We start from the raw sequence: 17,331 nt of genomic DNA, 5'->3' as shown, positions 1-17,331 counted from the left end.
TATTCTTGAGAACGAAGTAAAAAATTCTGTTTGGGGCATGTTAAGTTTGAGATGCCATTTAGAAAATCTCAATTGGATGTATGAATCTGAGAGTAAGGGCAGCAGTCTGGAAGGGAAGATTTCGATTGTAGAATGTCAGCAGATAGGTGTTAAATGCATGTTGATATTTAAATTCACAGGACTAGGTGAGATTGCGCCTAGAAAAACCAGTAGGTTTGGGTCAAGGCAGGCTTGAAGACACTGGAGCATTTAAACCTCCATGGGGGGAGGAAGAGCCACAAAGGAGACCAGGAAGGAAGCCAAGAAAATGCATGTCCCCAAAGCCAAGGCCGGGGAGTCTAACGATATGCTCTGATGACACAGCAACAAGACATATAGAGTCTGGGCTGTGGGGTCGGAGGGACTTGGGCTCAAATTCTATGTGATTATTTTGTGGGGAGTAGGATTTGCTTAGCTTCTCCAAGCTTCTGTTTCCTCATCTATAAAATGGGGATCGGAGTAATAATAGAGCTGCTATGGGAATCAAACACACAATAAACATAAAGCATTAGCAACACAGTGAATGTGAAGGCTGAGGTGTAATAAGTGCCCCGTGTGTATGGCAGCTGCTGTGACTGTTGTTATTTACCATCTCCAACAATAATATCTGGTGGCTGCTCACATCTGCAGGTCATGACCCTCGTGTGGTACAGAACGTTACTCTCCCAAGGGTTGAACCTCAGTGAAAAGCCTGGAGGCTTACCATAAGGCTCCTGCAAACATAAATCATCTGTAGCATTGGTGGAATGATGGGCGTTCAAAAGTGCAAGAAACCATTATGCTCTTTCAATAGGCTATTTTGTTATGAGCCCATAAAGGGGTTCAATGGTGTTTTTTTTTTTTTGCGTTACGCGGGTCTCTCACTGTTGTGGCCTCTCCCGTTGCGGAGCACAGGCCCCGGACACGCAGGCTCAGCGGCCATGGCTCACGGGCCCAGCCGCTCCGCAGCATGTGGGATCTTCCTGGACCGGGGCACGAACCAGCGTCCCCCACATCGGCAGGGGGACTCTCAACCACTGCGCCACCGGGGAAGCCCTCAATGGTGTTTTGTAAATAACCAAAATGAACTGCCAGAGTACGATAAGGTATCTCCAGTCCTCAAGGTCTGTAAATGGATTAGAGAGAAAGGCCTCTGTAGAAAATGACTGCCCATTTTTATGGAAACAAAACACATTAGGGGAACCTAGGTAGAACCTGGTTGTCCCCTCCCCGTGCAAGGGGCTGGGAAAGCCCAGAGAGGACAGGGGGACATTAAGCCAGCTGTAAACAGCATCTGGATGAGAGGAGAAAAAGAGACAGCCTCCTCTAAAAAGGGGCAGGCAGAAAAAGGCAGACTCGGGAAGGACCCAAGACCCAGCCACATTGCGGCTCCTAGAAGCCATGAGGCAGCTCTCCACAAGTGATGAGAGATCCAAACTTTGCCCACGTGACCAAAGTTGACATTCCAGATTCACACCTGGAATGCCACCAGGGGACGAAGATTGAGTCAAATGACCCCGAATGTGGGAATTCAACCCAGGTCTGGAGGCATTTTCCCCCCACTTCAGAGAGCGACATCACCAGCCCGGACAACTCTGGTTTTTTCTTCAGTTCTTGGTTTGGATAAGCCTCTTGAAACATTGTTTGAGTCCAGGTAATCATTAGCCAGTACGTGAACAGCTAGTATGAATCAGATACTCCGAAGAACACAGAACAACGTGTCGTGTTCTCTACAGCTCTCGGCATGCCGGTATTTCATCAGGCGCTGTGGCGTGTGATCATCTGCTGCGCACGGTGCTTGGAGAACCACCCTGTTCTTTTGGAAGGAGTCACCAGTTTGGCAGGACTTGGTACACACCTCCCCACAGCCACACCTGAGCCCCTGTAATGAATGGGTGCCACGTGGCACTGACGGTCACTCAAGTGGAGAAGCAGATGAAAGCTTGAGGACAAATTACCATCTCACCTCTGACTGCTGGTATAGAGAGGGAGCACCTTGTCAGGGTCAGATTTATGAGGCCGATTAAAAAAGAGAGAAACTGTACCAATGGCCAAAAAGGAGTCCAAGTAGGTGACTTTGATGTATGAGTTCCATCTGCCTAATTTATTTGGTGTCTGTAGTCTGCATGTGATCAAGAGCCCTGGACTAGGTGAGTGGCAAATCAGGGAGGGGGCTGACAGTGGGGGAGATGTCACTTAGTGTTTTCCAGCCAGGCCACCATGTGCCCTTATGAGCCCCGCTGAGACAAAAACACAACAGAAAGGGATTCTCGCCAAAGAATCCTGGAATTTAGCCAAAAGAAATCCCTGAAGTTTCAAACAGTGAAGTTTAATCCCCACTTCTGGACTTTCTGAATATTTAGGGAAATGCTTCCATTTCTCAATTTCCTTTTCTGAACGCTGCCTGGCTTTTTTGGTCCTGAATAATGTGGACATAGTTTGAATTACTTCCTTTTTCCATCCTCACTCAGCAGTTTACCCTTTTCCATATCAACCACTTTGGCAAAGAAGCCCAGGTTCTTTGTGTCAATAAAATGACAATTGAAAATGGCTCTCACGGCAGTATTGTTAACTGGGTTTATAGAACACTCTTTTAAATGTTATATTTGGTAGGAATGACGGCAAACTCTAGATATAGAATCCTGAAAGGGGGAGGTCAACACAGAATAGAGCCAGGATCAGGACTAAGGAGATTTGGAGAAGAGGAGCTATCGGAAGTACTCTAGAGACAAAGGAAAAGAGGTGACAATAGCAAATAGTGCATGATCAAGAAATGTTAAAGGGGGCTTCCCTGGTGGCGCAGTGGTTAGGAATCCACCTGCCAATGCAGGGGACACAGGTTTCAGCCCTGATGCAGGAAGATCCCACATGCTGCAGAGCAACTAAGCCCGTGCACCACAACTACTGAGCCTCCACTCTAGAGCCCGCGAGCCACAACTACTGAAGCCCACACACCTAGAGCCCGTGCTCCACAACAAGAGAAGCCACCACAATGAGAAGCCCACGCACCACAACGAAGAGTAGCCCCCGCTTGTCACAACTAGAGAAAGCCCGTACACAGCAACGAAGACCCAACGCAGCCATAAATAAAATAAATAAATATTTTTTAAAAAGAAAGAAATTTTAGAGGGACTTTCCTGGTGGTGCAGTGGGTAAGAATCTGCCTGCCAATGCAGGGGACACTGGTTTGAGCCCTGGTCCAGGAAAATCCCACACACTGCGGAGCAGCTAAGCCCGTGTGCCACAACTACTGAGCCTGTGCTCTAGAGCCCACAAGCCACAACTACTGAAGCCCGCGTGCCTAGAGCCCGTGCTCCGCAACAACAGAAGCCATGGAAATGAGAAGCCCCCACTCACCACAACTAGAGAAAGCCCACACACGGCAACAAAGACCCGACGCAGCCAAAAATAAATTAATTAATTTTTAAAAAGATGTTTAGCATAAATTTTAAAAAAAAGAAATGCTAGCTATGTACTATTATTCTATAAATCAGTAGGTAAAAACTGCACAAAATAAGCAGCATATCAAGTGGTAGGCACAGGTCAGAGTTGGTGGGAACAATTATCCCCCAGCCTGGTTCAGCACGGGTTTGGGTATTTAAAGATCTAGATGGCTTTGCTTAGGAGAATGGCGATGTCCACGGTTTCCCTGATCTTCCTGCCTACTACTTCCCACCTACAGTCATGGAGCTTTTATGGATTTATAGAATAATAGTATGGATCTGACATTTGTTGATCACATACCATTTGCCAGGCATTGTTCTAAGCACTTTATATGGTTTTTCACTTAATCCTTGTAACAGTTATCATCCTCCTCCTCCTCCTCCTCCTCATCATCATCCTTATTTTATAAATGAGGAAACTGAAGCACAGAAAGGGTAAATAACTTGCCCAAGGTCAGACCCTTAGTAAGTGGCAGAGCCAGGACTGAACCCTGCATGCTATGACTCCAGGGCCTGCACTCTTATCTGTTATTTGTATCATTACAGAGAGGACAGTGTTTTAGACCAGGTGATAATAGTAGAATGACAATGAGTGGTTGGATTCCAGATAGATATTGAGAGTAGTGCCCACAGGATTTGCTGATGGTAAGAGAGAAAGAAAGGGACTGGGTGGAGTTGTCATCAGTGGACACGGGGAGACTATGGGAAGTGTAGGTTGGAGCAGTGACGCTCTCAAGAGCTAGGTTTGGGATGCACTAAATTGTGATGCCTATTAGATCTCTAAGTGGAGATGCTGAGTGAGCAATTGGAAACACGCATCTAGGGCTTGGGGAAGGGGTTCAGGCAAAGAGATACATTTGAGAGCCAACAGAATCCACATATAGATGGTACTTTAAACCATGAGACTGGATGATGTCACCCAGGGAGTGAGTGTTGATAGAAAAGAAAAAAGGGCCAAGGACTGAGACATGGAAATCTGCTACAAGTTGAGAAGCATGATGAGTTGAGTAAGAACTAGCAAAGGAGACTGGAGGGGCATGGACAGAGAGACAGGAGAGGGTGGGTCTGGAACACTAAGTGAAGAAGGTGTTTCAAATAGAAGAGAGTCATCAAGGTCACAATGTTTCTGATTGGTCAAGCAAGATGGGAAATGAGAACTGACCACTGGATTTAGCAAAGAGGAGGTCCTTGGTGACCTTAATAAGAGCATTTTCAGCAGACTGTTGGGGATGTAAGCTCAACTAGAATGCGTTCCAGACAGAATAGGAAGAGAGAGGTTAGAGCGGTGCAGATAGATCACTTTTTCAAAGGAGTTTTCCTGTAAAGGGAAGGAGAAAAAATGAATAGCTAGAGGCAGGAGTGAGTGGGATTAAGAGAGGTTTGTTTGTTTGTTTGAAGATAAGAAGATAACAGCATGCTTCTGTACTGATGGAAATGATCCAGGAGAGATGGAGAAATTGATACAGAAAAGAGAAGCAGAAATACTGGAGTGGGATCTGGTAGATAAATGGAGAGGTTGTCTTAGGTAGGTGCCTGCAGAGTTCATCCATAGTAACAGTGGAAAGAAATGAGGACATGGTGACAGTTGCGGGAAGATGAGTGGGTGGCTGATTGGACCTTATGGAAGTTCTCTGCTGATTTGCCATGTGCTCTGCAAATGTTAATACGTTCAGAGGAAGGAGAAATCTTAAAAATGGAGACGGCCAAAGAAGTATTGATGGGGAGATTGGTACTTGAGCTTCAAAAGATCTATGAGAGTAAATAGGTGGTGAAGGAGATAGTATTTGAGGAATGGAAAACCATGTGAACCCAGAGATAGTAATGAACAAGGTATGTTCATGGGATAGTGAACACCCTGGTCCTCCTAGAATTTTTGTCATGAAAAGTTTGATAAACTTGGAAATATTGATTAGATTCAGACAGCAGAGGGTTTAAACAATAGGAAATGAAGAAAGGAAGAATGACATGATGGAAGAAGAGAGATTAGGAATTAATCTAGCAGTGGTGGTAAAGTAAGTGCTGAGAAGGACTTCAGATCACCCAGGCCATGGTGGTGAGAATCACGAGGGCAGCACTGGAAGCAAAGGAAGAGATGCCAGAAACATTATGAATAAAAATAGGTAAGTCTGGGCTTCCCTGGTGGCGCAGTGGTTGAGAGTCCGCCTGCCGATGCATGGGAAGCGGGTTCGTGCCCTGGTCCGGGAAGATCCCACATGCCGCGGAGCGGCTGGGCCTGCGCGTCTGGAGCCTGTGCTCCACAGCGGGAGGGGCCGCAACAGTGAGAGGCCCGTGTACCGCAAAAAAAAAAAAAAAAAAGTGAATAAGTCAACCAAATGGGATAAAAGAAGTCCCACACCAATGCTGGAATTCAAGGCAAGACAATTAGGATCATGATGGATCTGTTGACTAAAATGAACAAAAAACCTTTATATAAGCAAGTCGGTACATAAATCAGGAAGGAGAAGACATTTGGAGATTTAAGCTCTGGTCGTTTGGGTTTGAGAGGGCAGAAGGATACCGGTGTAGAAATGTCCACCAAATAGTTAGAAGAGTAGATTCGGCGGGTATCTGTGGGAGTCTGGGTAGAAAAGAAGAGCAGAGGTCGTGTCTGGAGGTGAGGGCTGGGTGGAGGACGAGGGACCAGGGTCTGGCAGCATGGTGTGAGTGACTCAGGAGAGCCACACAAGCCAGGGATGGGGAGTTTCAAGAAAGGCCTGGTCAACGGTGTTGAGAATCATGGGAATATCCAATAGCAGGTAGAAAAGTGAGAAAGTGTCTCAGTGACATAATACCTGGGGCCTTCGGCAGGTCATCATCCATTGAGGAGTTAAGGCAGGAGCCAAACGTCTGAGGTCTGAGGGGTGGATAGAAGGTGAAGGAAAAAACGGTAACGCGCTGATTAATTTTTGGAGAACTTTGGCAGTCAAAGGCAGGAGGAAATCATTCTACAGCTAGGGAGGTCAGAAAGATTAAAGTTTCTTGAAGGCAGAGGAAGCTACTGGATGTGTGAAGGAGAGACATGGAGAAGGAGAAATGAAAGTTACCCCTAAACCTTAAAGTAGTCATTTGAATAAAGAAAAATTGTGATGGAACTGATAATATTATTATTGCTTGCCTATAATAAAATTTCACTTATCACTTATTTGATGTCAAATAGAGAATTTTTAAAGATCTATGGCTGTCCCATTAGATCTGAGGGAGACAAAGAAGGTAGGTCTAAAGGTAGAAACTTCTTTTTTCTGTCTCAGGGAGGATATCGACTTCGTGGTGTGGTAGGATAGAATAACCTGCCCACTCCACCCCGGGGACCTATGAATGTGTTACCTTACATGGCAAAAGGGACATGGCAGATGTGATTAAGCATCTTGAAATGGGAAGTTTATCCTGGATTACTCCAGTGGGTCCAATCTAATCACACGCATTCCTAAAACCAGAGAACATTTCCTGGGTACTGTCAGAGAGACGTGTAAAATGGAAAAAGTGTTAGAGAGATGCATTGGTGCTGGCGTTGAAGACAGAGGAAGTAGACCGCAAGTCAAGGAATGCAGGAAACCTCTGGAAAAGACAAGGAAACAGATTCTCCCCTAGAGCTTTTAGACAGGAATGCAGCCCCGCTGATGCCTTGGCTTTAGCCAGGTGAGACTAACTTTGGACTTCTGACCTATACAACTGTTAGGTAATAAACTGTCTTAAGTCCTTAAGGTGGTGGTAATTCGTTATAACAGCAATTGGAAACTAATACTTGTTAAAATGCTTTCTTTGTAGGACGGTAGCCCGCAATTCTCCACTACTTCCCCTCCTCCCTGACCCTGTTCTCCCTTTGATCGTGCTCCAAGGTTCTACTGAATTCCAAGACAGGACAATTAAAATTCCTAACAGCTGGAGAGTGAATGCCTTGGCCAATCCTCCTGCACCGCAGGCATCCTTCTTCTCCAGGCATTTATTTCAGCTGAGCACTCACTCCTTCGCCTGAGGTGCTGCTCTGCCTGCCATCCAGGAATGGGAAAGGCTGGAGAATGACTGTGGGTGGACGCTCCAGGAAGCAACAGAGAAACCTGAGCGCCAACGATGTGTCCACTACAGTCACAGGAAAGATGCATAGGGTGAGCTCTTCAGATCTGTGCAGAGCAATGAGCTCTTTCCTGTATCAAACAGCTGGAAAGATTATTTTTTTCACCTTCACTTTGAATGTAGTCAGAATGGATTTCCACCTGAAAAGAATTTAAAACAATGGAGCATATGTAGCTATTGCCCTGATTACCTGAACCAAGTTATCAAAGCCCTAGAGGTTGCTTTGAACTGTGAACATGGACTCTGAAAAAGGACCCAAGTATCTTGAGAGTTACTTATAAGGCAGGCGTGTACTGAATGAGGAGTGTTGATCCAGAGGAGGAATTTATTGTACAGGAGGAAGGAAAGACATCAAGGTTAACTAGTAGATATAAAAGGAGCTAAGTTAATAAATCCAGGGGAATGTGGACAGGTCACGAATACTTCATGAAGAAACAGCCAAAAGCAAACATACAAAAGAAAAGGAAGGAGACACTGAAGAACGTTTATATTCTTAGCACCGTAACAGTGAAGGGTGTGAAGAATACAGTTGGGGTGTAGACATAAAGCGCAGAAGGTCTGCCCCAGTCACTGCTGCATTGGGGCTTATTTCCCTTGTTAATGATGTTATGACAAGAGGAAAAGCGCATTAAGTTGGTTATTAGAAACTGGGTTACATGTGTCTGATTGGCACCATCTTGAGAGGAGATTTGAGCAAGGATTTAGAGGAAGGTGGCTGTGCAGCCATGAGCGAGGCCATGAAAGAAAGGAATTAGTTACCTCTAAGAGCTTAATAAGCTGGACCCTTCCAACGGAGAGAGCTCTGGCTCAGAAACCACCCTACCCCGGCCCCGTCGCTTCTCTGGCTGGACCAGCAGATGGGTCTAAAACATGTTTGTGTACAAGCATTGTCTTGCCAGACCTACAGGGGAGAAAATTCTCGGAACACAGGCCAGTGGTGCTCTGTAGAAGCCAGTGGCTCGCCCCGTCTCACTGGTGTTCAAGAGGGTGTGCCTGCCCCGTGGGTGTGTGTCGAAGAGGATAGAGTCAAATGGCACTCATCATTCACATGTAAAAATAAGACCAGTGTTCAATAATACATGTGGGCTAATTTTTTAAGTAGACTTGCTCAAGGGCATCATACATTACAGCAGCACACAAATCTATTGATCCTGATGATGTCTTTACGTAAGTCATTCCTGAAAAAATGAAAGATGTGTGCTTACTTGTACGTTGTTCAGAGATCTCTAACTAGACAAGGGAAGGGGCAGGTGTTGGGAGTGGAGGGGCAATAATGTGATAAATCCTGTTCAACTTTAAGATGCTTTTTTGTTGGAAGTCCATGGTACTTAAATTAAGGTTTATGCTTTGTCTTCCTATACCTTGATTAAAGGTATGTATATGTATCAGCTTGCACTCACACATATTTGTAAGTATGTACTACCTCTCAATATATATAAGTTAATAATGTGTGTATGTATAGGGGGTGAGGTGGGAGGGGCTAGAAAATCCCACCACTAAGAACCCACCGCCACCTGTTAATTGTACAGCTTCATTGCTGGAGAACTGAAGAAATAAACTAGCTCATAGGACAAAGTGATCTAGTGCTCTTGGAAGAAAACACGTACAAGCCTTTCCCAGACTTATTAATGCCAAACCAGTGATCCACGATGAAAGTGTGCTATGTCAGTACACATAATATTATACAGAATGATAGGTTATATGCCCAATTTTTATTAGCACCGCTGCTTGACAATTCTTTGCTTCCTTCTAAGGCTATCCTAATTTAGATCAGCCTTGTAGCATGCCTTTTTATTCTGAAGCTTGGACACCTGGGGTCTTGTTGACCCTGGAGAGACTGCCTCTCCCAGGGCCAGCCAATTCCAGAGATAATTAAGGAGCGGGCCAGGAGCACGCCTTTCATATGCAAACCAACCCACTCAGAGCCATGGGAGCCTAACCACCGCCTTTATTGGGCTTCTGCACGCTGAGCCACTGTCCCCCTGCCCTAATCACACCAGGGCCAGGGTACCAAAGAGCCAGAGACAGCCCTTATATCCCAGAACCCATTGGAGTTATTCAAACTAGTCAATCCTAAACTTGTTTACCCTGCCTCACCTGCTTCTCCCCGCGGAAACCACAAAGAGGGATCTTGCCGTTGTTTTCCCCTTGGTCCTTCCGCCTCCTGACTGATTCCGCCGCTTCCCCGCATTCTCCTCCCCCTCCCCCAGGCATGGTGGAGCCCCTCCCCTTGGGAACTGTGAGTAACAAACTAATTTTTCAATGACAGTCATCTCTTGATCTATTGTCCTCACCATTCCTGAATAAAAACAAAAAGCTATGTCTTAAAACACAGTCCAGGCTTCCCTGGTGGCGCAGTGGTTGAGAGTCCGCCTGCCGATGCAGGGGACACGGGTTCGTGCCCCGTTCCGGGAAGATCCCACATGCCGCAGAGCGGCTGGGCCCGTGAGCCATGGCCGCTGAGCCTGCGCTTGCGGAGCCTGTGCTTCGCAATGGGAGAGGCCACAACAGAGAGGCCCGTGTACCGTAAAAAACAAAACAAAACAAAAACACAGCCTTATGGCGGTAGGTTCATGAAAATTGTGTTGATTAGTGAAAAGATTAGGAATCGGTTACTTGGGAGATGGTACTAATAAGACCAATAGTTCAGTCATAGGAAAAGTACATTTCTTTTATGACCCATCGCCAAATATTTACACTGCAAACCCAGTTATTAGCAAACAGTTATTTAGAACTACCATGTACCAAGTAGACCTGTATAAAACCATCTCTCGACTCTAATTCACGTGGAATGCTTATATAAGTAGCTGGAATTACCAAGGCCAGGAAAGAAGAACTACAATTCACCTCTGGTGGGCCAGGACCATCTGTGCCACCTGGGATGGAGGGTCATGGCAGGGATGTGACCATATCACCTTGGGTTCCTTCCAACCAATCTGCAATAATTTGTCCTTTGAATCACTTCACAAATATACAGCCTTTAACGTCACACCTAAATGTGCTAATAGAAAGAATGACTTCCATGTCTTTACAATGTATCTTTAAACACATCCATAGAATTGTCCCAAAGTTAATTGCAGGGTGTTAGATAGGAAGGATCTACTTGGTTTCACTTAAACAATTGTATACTTTTATACTTGGAGAACTTCACCGTCCCAGTTGCATAGTTGAGGAATCTGAGACCTAGAAAAACAGTGACTTCTAGAATTAATGGCTAACTGGGGATAGAATCCCTATTTGACTCCTACTGCAGTTCTGCCCTAATTGTGTGGTTTAGAGCATATCTCCAAACTTCCCTGAACCCCAATTACTTTTTCTGAAAACAAGGATACTAGTACCCCTTCACAGCTTTGTTGTATTATTCAAGACGTGAAAAGTGCTTTGTAAACCATAAAATAGGAAATGAATAATAAATGTTATTAATAGTATCACTAAGCTGTTAGAACAAAGGGGTCAGGCCAATAAACAACTTGGACTTATAGTTGCACCTTCTCTTAAAAGACAGAACACATATTCCTAGAAATACACTCGGATGAAATGCTTCATTCAAGAGCCTGGAGCAATGATGGAACCTCTGTTTATAATTATGGATTTATTCTTTTTGGCTACTGTGTAATCCCAGGATTACTCTGGGCATCTTGACTGAAAAGCTTTTAAATTATTTAATCTCCTTTTTGCAAATATATATTTAGTTACAAAAGTAATACATGTTAACTGCAAACTTCCCAGTAAAACAGAAATGTAGAAAGCCAAAGTGATGATCCTTCCCTCAGCTTTCCCAATTCCAGTCCCCCAGGGCAGCACTGCTACACACACATAATTTTTTAAACACAGAAATGGGATCATGATAGATAGACAGATAGATAGATAGATACATTAGACAGACAGTTTTTTCCTCAGCAATCTACAGTGGGCAGCTTTATTCACATAAAGCTGCTTGGCTGTTTTCACAGCTACATAATATTCCATTGCATAAATAATACCATAATTGATGGCCCCCCTCCCATTTAGGTTGTTTCCAATTTGTCATTCTTGTACGTGTCTTCATTGCGGATGGACTTGTAGACACTTGTTTGAGTATTTCTGTAGAACTGATTCCTGGAAGTCAAAGTGCAGACACCGTTATGGGGGCTCAGAGGACCTAGACTTGGGAGTTTCCACTTTAAGTAACTGTCCTCACTTTCACCATTCTTTATCACCAACTATGCTTCCAGGCAGACAATGGTGCAGAGTCCAAGGCAGACGAGTCTAGATGGGGCAGTCAGTAAGGGCACGAGAACAGAACCCGTTACATGAGAGGGGTCGTGTGGCATGCTCTGCAGTGACTCAGCCCTCGCATCGTTTGCCACTCACCCTGTCAAACTCTGCGTTCCTGCTGACTTGCAGCATCTGTGTGTACAATGAAACTTTTGACAACACCAGCCTAGGGTTGCTTTAAATACACCAAGGAGGTCATGTCACAGTTAGTGAACATTCATAAATAACTTCCTAATGAATAGAAACAAGAGGAAGCTGAAACTCCCATCCTCCAAAAAGGTCAGACTTGGTCTCCATTTGGAGACAAGGAATATCCACGCTTCATCAGTCTGGCAAAGCCCTGGCCCGCCCAAGGCATGGTTCTACCCAGTGGGCTGTTCACTACTACGGCCCTTCTCAGCTCCCACAGTCCCAGCCCATGTATGTGAACTCCAACTCTTGGGAAAATGCTGGAACAAATCCCAACTTTTGGAGTTGTCTTCAGCTTTGAGAAAATGCCTTCAGTGGTCCAGTTGTATTTACTGAACATTCATGGAACAATTCCTGATGCATCTATTTTCTATACCAGCTGTAATTCACCTGCTACATTTGGACTTTTGGGCATGCTACAGTTTTCCTAAATTGAAATGTTTCTTACGCTCAAAGATCTCCCTGGTGTTTAAAAGCAAAATTGGTTTCCTATAAAAACTTGGCATCACTATCGTTAATTAACAGAAAGTAGGATGCCTCTGTGTGTTTACCTTCACAAAGTGTATCCATGCAATGCATTTCTTTCCCAGAGGCATGGTTTATTCCTATGGACCAGAAATTAAGAACGTATTTTAAAAAATAAATGCATGCTTTTCACCAGCAGGGAAGTTTTGAGAAGTAGACTACTATATTTCATGAAAAGACATCAGACACAGGGGTGTGAAAATTAAACAGAGCCTCCCACTATGAGAAAGTAAATTATGTTAAATCGCTCACTTTATCTGAGGCTACTTTTCTGTGGCTTGATCCAATTTGCCAAACAATGTATGGGCTGATCAGCCAGCCAGCCAGGAGCTATTCACTGGCCAGTGTTATGGCTGATCTGACTTGCGAGTAACATTGCAAGGTGGAAGTGTGTGTGTGTGTGTGTGTGTGTGTGTGTGAGAGAGAGAGAGAGAGAGAGAGAGAGAGAGAGAGAGAGAGAGAGAGATTTTATTACTAGTTATAACAAAGGGACTCTTGGAACTTTGGGGCTTAAAGTTAGAATTCCTTTAGAGACTGGTGCTAGAAAGCAAGATTACAACAAAGTTTCTCTGTGTGGTTTCTTTTTGGTTGGTATAATTTGAGTCATGGTATATCTAAACCCATAAATCATATTGTGATAGTAGTTATACTTCTATATACATTAAAGACTTTAATTCATAATGATTTCTGGGTAAGCCCCTGAAGTCTAGAACCATATTTTATATCATTTTTGCCTCTGTGACTTTTATAACAAGGTTAGGGATACAAGTAAGACCAATAACTAATAGACATTTGATAAACACTTGCTGACTTTAATTAGAGATGATCTCTTCCCTCCACTATTTATGTTCTATGATAGACAAACATAAAATGAAACACTTTAATTGAAAAATGCTACTCAGAATCCTTCAGGCTTGTCACTCATAAGAAGCCGGGGGCACAGTGGGACTTAGAGTTGAAGGAAATGGCCTTGTTGGCAGCCTTCTTTTCTTTTCCCCTTCTGTTGAAATCAGGACCGGAGCCAAACAGGGCAATGCCATGTGTCCTGGGAGCACTGAGTAACATCAATTCTATTAAACTGAAAATGGGACAGAGCCCAGACTCGGGCAGGCAGGAGGCTTGCTGAGGCCTTGGCAGCCAAGAGCAGGCAGGAATGGGCATCCTGAACCAGAGTACACGCCGGGCCAGCTGCACAATTGAAGGTCCTGAGCCCATCCTGACAGGTACACTCCCTGCCATACAAAAGGGTCACAGGGCCCACAGGACTTGTCCTTTCTACCACCATCCCTCACCTAATGCCCTGCCTGGCCTCTGTGCTAGCCAACCGTTCATTTCAGCCCCAGTTTCAGTCTGGGCACCTCTGTCCACCTGTTCTTTTGTACAATAATGTACCCCTTCAACTCTAAGCTCATGATGTTTCTCCTTCCTCATTTAGTGATGCTTCAACTCCTTTTCTAGAATCTCGGGCATTGCGGCCCCTTGAGCCTATCCTTGGCACTCACTCCTATAACTGCCCCCATAGGCAACCAGAGCGTTCAGCCCAGCATTCCCAGCTTATGCTTTGCCCTTGGCTCTGGGCGGAGAGAGTCAGACTCAGTCTCGAGGCATAATTATCCAAGGGCATAATGAGGTCAGGCACAGTTCACAGTTTGTGGATATGCAGAGTTTCAGCCCAAAGGGAGGAACACAGTAGCAAGAGAGTCTTAGGGCAGGCTCAACTGCAATGTCAGGTAAGAGGCTGCTATCAGGATTGGGTGACGAGGAAGAGCATGGGGCCCACCATGTCACTGGATGCCCAGGCCGGGAATGTGAACTAATCCCAGAGGTGAGACTGATACACTTCCTGCCAGGATTGATTCTGGAACTGAGGTGGAAAGGAAGTTGGAATTAGGGCCATTTTTAAGGCCAGCTTTCAGGAGTTATGGAGGGTGAAGTCAGAGGAACAAAGATGGTCTAAGAAGCAAGTGATCTAGATGCCTCTTGGAGGAGATGCAGACTTACAAGATGACTATTTCAGTTTCTTTAGGTCCCATTTGTTTATTTTTGGTTTTATTTCCATTACTCAAGGAGGTAGGTCAAAAAAGACCCTGCTGGGATTTATGTCAAAGAGTGTTCTTCCTATGTTTTCCTCTAAGAGTTTTATAGTGTCCGGTCTTACATTTAGGTCTTTAATCCATTTTGAGTTTATTTTTGTGTATGGTGTTAGGGAGTGTTCTAATTTCATTCTTTTACGTGTAGCTGTAAAAAACAACCCTCAGAATGGGGGAAAATATTTGTAAACGAAGTAACTGACAAAGGATTAATCTCCAAAATATATAAACAGCTCATGCAGCTCAGTATCAAAAAAAACCCAAACAGCCCAATCAAAAAATGGGCAGAAGACCTAAATAGACACTTCTCCAAAGAAGACATACAGATGACCAAGAGGCACATGAAAAGATGCTCAACATCACTAATCATCAGAGAAATGCAAATCAAACTACAAAGAGGTATCACCTCACACCGGTCAGAATGGTCATCATCAAAAAATCTACAAACAATAAATGCTGGAGAGGGTGTGGAGAAAGGGAACCCTCTTGCACTGTTGGTGGGAATGTGAATTGATACAGCCTCTATGGAGAACAGTATGGAGGTTCTTTAAAAAACTAAAAGTAGAGCTACCATATGACCCAGCAATCCCACTACTGAGAAAACCATAATTCAAAAAGAGTCATGTACCACAATGTTCACTGCAGCTCTATTTACAATAGCCAGGTCATGGAAGCAACCTAAGTGTCCATCGACAGATGACTGGATAAAGAAGATGTGGCACATATATACAATGGAGTATTACTCAGCCATAAAAAGAAATGGAGTTATTTGTAGTGAGGTGGATGGACCTAGAGTCTGTCATACAGAGTGAAGTAAGTCAGAAAGAGAAAAACAAATACCATATGTTAATACATATATATGGAATCTAAAAAAAAAAAATGGTTCTGATGAGCCTAGGAGCAGGACAGGAATAAAGAAGCAGATGTAGAGAATGGACTTGAGGACACAGGGAGGGGGAAGGTTAAGCTGGGATGAAGTGAGAGAGTGGCATGGACATATATACACTACCAAATGTAAAATAGATAGCTAGTGGGAAGCAGCCGCATAGCACAGGGAGATCAGCTCTGTGCTTTGTGACCACCTAGAGGGGTGGGATAGGGAGGGTGGGAGGGAGGGAGACGCAAGAGGGAAGAGATATGGGGATATATGTATAGCTGATTCACTTTCTTATAAAGCAGAAACTAACACACCATTGTAAAGCAATTATACTCCAATAAAGATGTTAAAAAAAAAAGTGAATCAGCAAAAAAAAAAAAAAAAAAAAAAGTCATGTACCACAACGGTCATTGCAGCTCTATTTACAATAGCCAGGACATGGAAGCAACCTAAGTGTCCACTGACAGATGAATGGATAAAGAAGATGTGGTACATATATATAATATGGAATATTAGCCATAAAAAGGAACGAAACTGGGTCATTTGTAGAGACATGGATGGACCTAGAGTCTGTCATACAGAGTGAAGTGAGTCAGAAAGAGAAAAACGAATATCGTATATTAACGCATATATGTGGAATCTAGAAAAATGGTACAGGTGAACCTATTTGCAGGAATAGAGACACAGACGTAGAGAACAGACATGTGGACATGGGTTGGGGGGAGGAGACGGGAGATGAATTGGGAGATTGGGATTGACATATATCCATTACCATGTGTAAAGTAGATAGCTGGTGGGAACCTGCTGTATAGCACAGGGAGCTCAGCTTGGTGCTCTGTGGTGACCTAGATGGGTGGGATGGGCGGGGGGGAGGGAGGTCCAAGAGGGAGGGGATATAGTTATACATAGAGCTGATTCACTTCGTTGTACAGCAGAAACACAACATTGTAAAGCAACTATACCCCAGTTAAAAAAAAAAAGATGACTATTTATAGTATATTAAGACAGAAAAAAAATCTTTTATTCCACTAAAAGAATTATGTTTGAAAGAACTTTTAGGAAGAAAAAAAAAGATGGAGTAGGTAGCAGATTGGAGTTTTCCAGACTAAACAAAAAGTGGTTATGATAGCAGCTCTAAACTTACAAACCAAGAGCATTTATTTCTGGTGGCATGCATCTTGCAGAAGGAAAAAGAATAAATGTCCCTTTCAGAACTCACAAGTTCAAGTTAAATGACAACTCTCTCCATAGAGCAGATAGTTCAAAGGAAACAGACAAGGAGAAGGCCTGCTCCTTATAAGGGAACATCTGAACTCCCAAACCAAGCTCAAAAGGTGTCCTCCCCAAAGTGTGTGTCAGTAACTTAATCCTCCTCACTGTGTAATCTGATTTGCCACTATAAATCAATGCAATAATCACAGCAGCAAATACTTAAATATATGCTTCAAACCGGGATCATTGCCCAGAAGTAAAGTGCATCCAACTATCTGATATTCTGACATTTCATGAAAGTTTGAATTATATTTGCAGTCCCCTGTGATTTAATTTTCTTGAGCTCAATATTTAATAAAACAATAGAAAATTATTACAAGTATCTTGTGCCTTTGAGAAACCACTGGATATGTGCCTCGTTCTGGGGTCAGACGGTAAGATTAAATCCCAATTTAGCCACATACTAGTTGTCTGACTAGCAACTGACTCAACCTGTCTGTCCCTCAGTTTTTCTCACCAGCAAGACGGGAATTATCCTCGAATCTATTTACCACGGCTGTTGTGAGGGTTAATAAATGATTATATACAAATTGCTTCGAGCACTGCCTGTTTATGTTATAAAGAGGATCCAGCAGAAGTTAACTAAGGT

The sequence above is a fragment of the Leucopleurus acutus genome, assembly GCF_964270905.1.
Source record: "Leucopleurus acutus genome assembly, chromosome: 12".
Classification (NCBI taxonomy): domain Eukaryota; kingdom Metazoa; phylum Chordata; class Mammalia; order Artiodactyla; family Delphinidae; genus Leucopleurus; species Leucopleurus acutus.
Note: the sequence above shows the minus strand (reverse complement) of the source record.